This window comes from Rhipicephalus microplus, chromosome 9 (genome assembly GCF_043290135.1).
Source record: "Rhipicephalus microplus isolate Deutch F79 chromosome 9, USDA_Rmic, whole genome shotgun sequence".
Lineage (NCBI taxonomy): Eukaryota > Metazoa > Arthropoda > Arachnida > Ixodida > Ixodidae > Rhipicephalus > Rhipicephalus microplus.
In genome coordinates this window covers 17,403,571-17,412,358 of record NC_134708.1, presented here as the reverse complement: position 1 = coordinate 17,412,358, position 8,788 = coordinate 17,403,571, and positions in this window count along the sequence as shown.

Below are 8,788 nucleotides of genomic sequence, written 5' to 3'. Positions count from 1 at the left end.
AACAAGTATAACATTTTGACCTCCATGGTGGCGCCGGTGAGAGATTTCTTCTGTGCGTTGTTGAACAATAAGAAATAGTGCTCAATGTACATGCCAATGGCTGCTAATGGGGAATGAGAGACAGGAGCATTTGGCTTTTAGTTAACGCGCACGCTGCGATCCCCATTAGCAGCCATTGGCATGTACATTGAGCCCTATCTGACAAGAAAGGGTTGCTACGTTATACTCGCTGGGTGTAACCTCCTTAGTTTTAGAAAGGTTTAGCGAGCGTTGAGCCGCAGGGCCATGAATGCCATGAACTAGTATATACCATGAATGAACTCGTGGTGGTTAAAGTGGGAAGTAGATACGAAGCGCAAGCCGCAAGAAAGCAAAAGCCGAATTCTTCTGTCTCTCATTTCCCATTAGCAGCCATTGGCATGTACATTGAGCGCTATCTGACAGGAAAAAGTTGCCACGTTCTACTCGCTGGGCGTAACCTTCTTGGTTTTAAAAAGGTTTAGCGAGCGTTGGGCCGCAGTGCCATGAATACAGTGAAGTAGTATATACCATGAACTCGAGGTGGTTAAAGGTGGGAAGTAGACCCGAAGCGCAAGCCGTAAGAAAGTGTGCGTGTGCCACCTCTCGTTTAGTCTCTGGAATGTCCGCTGCATGGATGGCGGTGCTTCTATATGGGGAATGTGTGATGAAAAGATGCGAGATGGTGGTACTTGGAGTGTTGAATAGATGTACGAACGGACACACAGACAGATGCATGGATGGACGCAGGGGCGGATGTATGGACGAACGCAGGGACGGACGCCGCACGGACGGGCGGATGGATGCATGGATGGTCACACAGACGGACGCATGGACGGACGGAAGCAAGAACGAATGGACGGACGAATGCTTCGCCCCACTCTCCATCGTTCACTCCGTGGATTTGCTGCCAATTTTTTTTCATGTTCCAGAGCATACGGTAGGCCACCATGGGGTAGGACGTACCATGTTTTCTTAGGCTGGACTGAGTAGTATTTTATGAAGCGGCCCCGATTTAGTTGCTTTTTTTTATTATTCGTCTGAGATTTATATAGTCAAGAGTCCGACGGAATCCCGTCTGGTCGGGGACAAACATAATGCAAAATAACAAAAACGCCAACCAAGGTGAAATACACAAAACTTAAAGAGACGTTTCGGCTCCCCAGACGGGAGCCTTGTTCACAGTGACCGCAAATGGCGTAGTGCGGGACACGTGACATGAACGAACAGCGGCATCGTACCTCGCATAGATCGAAGGACACCATGCTTGAAGCTTGACTGTGGGCGTTTGGTGATGCAAACGGCGCAGCGCGCGCCCCACGAGCGGCCTTGGCCTTTGTCTTGTCTGCCTGCGTATCGACGAACTGCTGTCAGTGGTGATGTGCCACTGGTACTGGCTGCTGTTCAGGGGCGTTTGATTCATATGTAACTATAGCATTCAACCAGCCTTTCGACGCCCTGGCTTATCAAAAAGAAATAAATACTTAAAATGGAGGCAAAACCTAAATAATTAAATTTCTGTCCCAAAGTTTCTTTTTGTATTTTCATCGGCAACGTTCACCTCCCACCTATGGTCTTCTGGATTTTGTTGCATAATCTCTTCGTCTATGGGCGGAATTCTTCGGCTGCTATCGCAGTGTTCGGGCATGTGTGAAGTTCCTGGTGAACTTTCTGGGGTACCTTTCGTGGCGCACAGTACCGTGTAGGCTTAGATGTGCGCACGAAAGGGGAGAAAACCATATAAGGGGAGGGGGCGCATTCTGCCCTATACCTTTACTCTGTCGGATCCTTCACGCCACTTTTATTGACTAAGGATATGGCCACACACGTTTCTTTTTGTTTGTTTTAGGAGTGAATTTTTTTATGGTGTGACACGTTCGTCACCCGTTATCGTTTGTAACCACCGGTGGCACATGAGAGCGGGTATGTGCCACAGGGGATAGACTTTTAGGGGCGAAGCTCCGTAAGCCGTGGGTCGTGCGTCCTCGATGTATGTATAGGTAATTACCTCTCGTTTAGTTCTTGTGATGTTCGCTAGATGGCGGTGCTTGTATATAATCATGCAAGGTCCGACTGCGCAAGCAGAGGGCAGAGGATAGCCAGGCCTCCATACCATCTTCGCGCAAGAAAACAGCCAACGGCCCCCCAGAACGGCCAGCAGGACTCCCGGGCGCATTCGTCTACGGGGATGGCAATGCACGTAGACTCAAACGGGCAGTCCTCCAAGCCAGTGCATGGCACAGAGGTGTACACTGCCGTACGAAAAAAGATGCCACGCCTGTGGAAACAATGGAAGCCATTGAGACTGCGACGGACGTCTGGGATTCAACAGAGGCCATCGTGGTTCTGCACGCTGGTCTCAGCGACATCCAAGACGACACATCTCCACATGATTCAACTGAGAAGATCAAGTCCCAAATAACTTCCTGGAAGGCAAGAGCCAAAGGCCACTTTTTCGTGGTTTACGGCGTCCCAGAAGTAGGATCCGAAGACGATACCATGCGGATAAAGTGCGAGTTGTGGAATCAAAACCTACGTCAAATTTGCTCAGACATTGGAACGCGCGTGGAGTTCGTCAGTGTCACAAAGGCTCTCCAGGATAAGATGAATGGAACTTCCTACAGTGAATACGTCGCCGAGCAACTAGGACAACGATTGGGACGCAGACTATGTGCTTTTTTAGGGCTTCGCCCGTCGGGCAACTACAAGCACAGGGCATGGAGGATGAAACCAACAATCTCCATGATGACTGCCCTGGGACAGGCAATCGTACAAATGGCCAATCCACAGAGGAGGCAGAAGCGCTCCTGGCACAGGACGTAAAGAAAAAGTCGACCCGCCGTCGCCGCAGCCGCAAGAAGAACGAGGACATACATGGAGGCTTCCCTAACCTACATGGTGTTCGAACGGCGAGAAAATGGGAAGAACTATATCAGATGATGGGTGACGAAGATATAGAGATATATGCCGTGGCTGAAACACACCTTCGAGTCATGGAAGAGCCACCAGTACATAAAAGTTGGCAGTGGGCTGGCTTGAACCGTTCAGGTGAATCGAGGAAAGGGGGAGGAATAGGTTTCCTGTGGAAAACTAGGTCAGCTTGGAAGAAACTGGACAGCCCGTGTGTTGAGCATATGTGGGTCGAAGGCTACCTGCAAGGGCTGGCAGTCCTGGTAGGGGTGGCCTACTTTGCCGTATCTGCTGGAGCCGATGCTGGAAACTCAAGAATGGCGCAGTGCATCGGGGAAGACGTGGCAAGATGGGCAAACCAGCGAGAGATTCTCATTATGGGCGATTTCAATGGGCACCTCCAAGCTCTGTATGACTTCCAAGATACCAATGGGGAACTACTACTGGCACTGGCACGTACACTCGCCTTAGATATGCTAAATCTTCGTCCAGAATGTGAAGGACAGTACACCTGGAGCGCCAGGAACAGTCGCAGCTGTATTGATTACGTGCTTGCGACACCTGCTTTAGCACGACGTCTCACCCACATGAACGTCGATTAAAAGGGTGAATTAAGCATAGGAAGTGACCACAACCGAATCAAGTTGAGCTTTTCTCGATCCTCCTGGCGAACCATTGCGAAGGAACATCGCAACCCAGCTGAGAGGCACCTCCCGCAGTCGGAGTATGCGGCAGTCGCGGAAGCATTCGAGCAGAACTTTCAACCGACGGAACCACCAACATATGATCAATTTGTGCTCGAACTGAGACGCATCATGAAGAAGCACGAAATTCGCGTAAATTCCCGCGGCGGCCTAAGGCGCAAAGGCTGGTGGGACGAAGAAGTACAACGGGCCCTCATTGCAAGACGAACGGCGAATCGCCTACACAGAGCGGCTGTTAGGACATCACCCGGAGAGGAGTGCATGAGTACCTGGAAGGAATACCTCCGCCTCAAAAGAGAGATGCGGATCCTCGTACAAAGCAAAATAGCTCAGTACAATAGCAAACAATTGCGAGCTATCACAGAGGTAGGGCGTAACGGTGCAAACAAATTTTGGAAATATGTGTCTTCGTTAGATCGCCAAACTCCGGCACCTGAAATTCGACACCACTCTAGCAACCTACCGGTCACCGACCTCGCAGCGCACCTCACGACCCACATGCAAGAGCTCTTCAATCCCACACATGACGAATCGACCTCAGCAGTAAACGGCGACCCGGATGAGCCTCACCAGCCAAGTGAAGAGGACCATTGGCAGATAACGAAGATCGCTCTTGAGCGTACACTCCCGCGTATCAGTGCAAGCACTGCTACCGGACTGGACGGCATACCGGCGGGCCTTGTGAAATGCTTGGGGAAGTCTGCTCGAGAACACCTCGCGGGAATTTTCAATACCATCCTCAAGAACGGCCCAATCCCACCTGACTGGCAATGCGGCAAAGTAAGCCTCGTGTGCAAGATAGGAGGCGACGCTGGACTGCTGGGCGACTATAGACCAATCACGGTGACGAGCGTCCTATATAGACTATTCGCTCAAGTCTTGAAGGTGTGGATGAGCGGCTGGGCGGAGAAGAGGGGCATACTGTCGGAACTCCAGAATGGCTTCCGACGGAACCGACGCTTGGAAGACAATCTTTTCGTGCTCACCCAGACCATCGAGGTGGCACGGAGAAAAACCAGAGGTCTGCTTGGATGCTTTCTGAATGTCGCCAAGGCTTATGATAGTGTGCCACACGAGGAGTTTTTCCACCAGTTAGACCAACGACAAATGCCGAGCGTGTGGACAGACTTTCTCCGGCGGCTCTATGCAGATAGCTCGGTGGTAGCATGCTTCAGAGGCACCAGAACACAGCCTGTGAGAGTGACAAGAGGACTCAGGCAGGGCTGCCCTTTGTCTCCGCTGCTATACATGCTATATGTGGCGGGACTCGAGCAGGCACTCGTGAAATCGGGAGTTGGCTTCACGTTCCGCCTCATGATTGATGGGGTGGCGCAGACATGGACGCTGCCCGGCTTGGTGTTCGCGGATGATCTAGTATTACTGGCTGAGCGCAGCAGTGACCTTCAGAGGTTGGTAACACTGGCGGCCGACCACCTGAAGAGTCTGGGCCTTCACTTCAATGCCAAAAAATCGGCCATATTGCAGTTTTCAGGCGTGGAGACCATTGATGTGCAGCTTCCCGACGGAGGAAGCATTCCGGTATCAAACCAGTACCGGTATCTCGGTGTCAACCTTTGCACCTCCGCAGATATCTATGACAAGCAAGAGTAGCACGTTCGACAGGCTTCTGTGAGGGCCGCCAACGTGCTGAGACGGCGGAGTCTGTGGGGGTGCAACCGGTTTGTACTGGTGTGCGAACTGTGGAAGGCAGTACATGTGCCAGTGCTGACATTCACCAACGCCGTCATCTGCCTGCCTGCAGCAACACGCCAGTGGTTGGAAAGAGGTCAACGTGAGGTCGGGCGACTGGCGCTGGCGTGTCATGGACGTGTGGCTGTCGAAGCTATACAAGGCAACCTCGGATGGTCAAGTTACGAGGCACGCGAGGCAAGGAGCAAGGTGGCCTACGAAGGACGTCTTCGCCTCATGAACGACCAGCGGTGGGCCCGTCGTGTATTTAGATACACAGCTATCAAGGGCATGAACACACCATGGCGCAGGCGTCTCCACAATCTGTGCCGCAAGTACTCCCTTTTTACTGACCCTGTCCAGGAGGACAGAGAGATGAAATGGGCAGTAGGAGTACGGAATAGAGTGCAGGAAGCTTAGACGTCGATGTGGCAGGCGGCTATGGAGAAGAAACCCAGCCTGGCCCTATACAGAGCTCACAAGACCACCATCTCCGCCGAACGAGTATACGACAATAATGTCGGCAGTGCGCTTCTGTTTGAGGCCCGTGCTGGAGCGCTCCGTACTCAGGTGTATCGCCGTCACTTCGACCCGTCGTTGGCCGACGGCACTGTGCAGTGCAGGACATGCGGGAAAGACGAGGAGAACATTGAACACCTGGTGCTTCACTGCGAATGCCTGTGTCCCCGTCAGACAGATGGCGCCACACTACCGGAGGCACTCGGCTTTGTGAAAGACTGCGGCGCACCGGGAGGCGACAGCCGCGATACCAACGTGCACCCCCTGGCAGCGACAGCAATAACCAAAGCAAGGCTTCTACAGTGGTGGTCAAGGAGACAGTGAACAATTGTGATTTCATGGACCTGGTGTGATTTTTCTTTCCTCTTTTTTTTCTCGTTCCGGTCAGGACACTAAAAGGTGCCCCCCCCCCCCCCGGTATAAAGGGGAAGACCACAGAGATCATCATCATCATCAAGGTGGTGCGTACACGAGTGAAAATTAAACCCTTCCCTGCAAAGTACAAATCCTCAACCTCACTATTTAAAGGGAAAAAAAGATAAATCTAATGGTTAGTTCACTAAGTATTACGGCTAGGTGGCGTTAGCCGCCGCCCGGTCTAAAGGGTACAGCCACATCCATCCATCCAAAATATGATGAAAAGATGCGAGATGGTGATACTTGGAGTGCTCATTAAACTGACGGACATACAGACAGATCGACCCACGGTTAGACGGACGGATGCACGAACGGACGCTTCGCCCCACTCATCATCATTCAATCCGTGGATATGCTGCGATTTTTTTTTTTTTGTTGACGAAAATGGTGACTCAAGACAACCGATGTAGCATGCAAAGGATTGTTTACTGGCAACATTTACCTCTAAAAACCTGGAGACAGGTGGTGGGTCGTTGCGAATAGCAAGCGTTCTTTTCACTTTAATTCTTGCATCCATTTCGGAGCTCTTATTTAGCACTCGACTGGCTGAGGGGGAAAGTAAAACTTAACCACCACCTCCTCAGCAAAGAGCTCTGCGCACGCCTGTGCGGACAGCTGCCTGCCTGGAGCTTTCTCCAAACCACTGCTTGGACTCTTTATAGCCAGCCTTTTGTGAGCAGGTGGATAGAGGCGTTGTTGCTTCCTGTAGTGCACGGGCATTCACGAGTATTATTCTCTCTCCTGCGTTTACGGAGTCATGGTGAGGCCCGGTGTGTCCCTACACAATGAGAACCATTTCAGGCAGGCGGTCACGGCTTGGGCGTCTGCTGCAAGCCATGACAGTTATCTGAAATCAGGTTCGTAGGCAGAAAATTTTTTATGGAGGGGGAACCTAATTAAAATGGTCATTTCTCGCTCGGCATGCCATGGCGAAAAACAAATAAGGGGGGGGGGGCGGTGTGCCATCCACTCGCTACGCTATTGTTGTCACCACCCATGCACAGATCTGGAAGAAGAGAATGCGAGTGTAGTCGTACAATAAAGTTTCATTCTCTCTCATCCGTATTCCAACCGCTCCGGCCAGCCGCTTTAATTTATAATCAGTGACGTCAGCAGCACACGAAGACAAGAAAATGTCGCGCCGCGGGTATTGCAGCGTAATATGGCTCTACGACTTCGTGGCAACGTGTGCTTCGGGATTTCCCGATAATGTTCTTTTCAGCCAGCACACTTAGTAATAAAGAATCGAAGATAAGGCGATATGTAAAACGATCACCATGGCGTCAGATTGATTGATTGATATGTGGGGTTTAAGCCACAAAACCACCACATGATTATGAGAGACGCCGTAGTGAAGGGCTCCGGAAATTTCGACCACCTGGGGTTCTTTAACGCGCACCCAAATCTGAGCACACGGGTCTACAACTTTCCCGCCTCCATGGTAAATGCAGCCGCGATTCGATACCGCGACCTACGGGTCAGCAGCCGAATGCCTTATCCACTAGACCACCACGGCGGGGCCCCTGGCATCAGACCAAGCTTTATGGCACGGAGGAAGGAAAGGTTTCCTTCCTCTGTGCTTTATGGTGCGTCTGTGGCCAGTTTTCACTCGCTAGGTCGTGGCCCATAGTTGTAACTAAACGCGCAGTCACCCCGCCGTGGTGGTCTAGTGGCTATAGGGCACTCGACTGCTGACCCGCAGGTCACGGGATCGAATCCCGGCTGCATTTCCGATGGTGGCGGAAATGTTGTAGGTCCGTGTGCTCCGATGTGGGTGCACGTTAAAGAACCCCAGTTGGTCGAAATTTCCGGAGCACTCCACTACGGTATCTCTCATATTGATATGGTGCGTTTGGGGCGTTAAAGCCCACATATCAATCAATCAAACGTGCAGTGCCTTATCCTGACATTACGTTATGACAAGCGGTGTCGGGTTACGACACTGTTTCAGTGAGTTAGGTAATCTGGTCTATGCATACGCCAGCATGAAATACACCAGCAAGATTGCACGCGCTTTGGCCGCGTGATAAGGTAGTTTCTGATATCAGTACGTGTTACACCACTGCAGCTTTCTAAACGCAAGACCGCACAAATAAAGCTGATAGCGCAAACAAATCTCCAAGAAAACAGCGTAGCAGACAGCGCTCACGCACAAATGCGCCATCTACGCTTGAACATCATGTAGTCTTGCTACTCTATGGCCTATATTAGCCGCTATTATATCCAGCAGGCAACGCTAGCTGGACATCGTTAAAATCGCATAGGTGTAACGCGTCGTGCTAAACACATCGTAACAATTTCGTGTTAGCTAGAAATCTGACGCGACATTATTATTTTTTAAAGTTACGCACTCCCGAGCCTTGGTGCGATTTTTTCTGAACTTCCCAGTTATCGGCAAATTTCTTTCAGACAAAATTTCAGGTCGGAAATCACGGCATCTCTCTTTCGTTTAACGTATTCCGTTCGCTCTGTCAAATGCGGCAAAACTGCATTCGAATTATGAGTCACGCTCCAAAGCCTGGTAAACATCG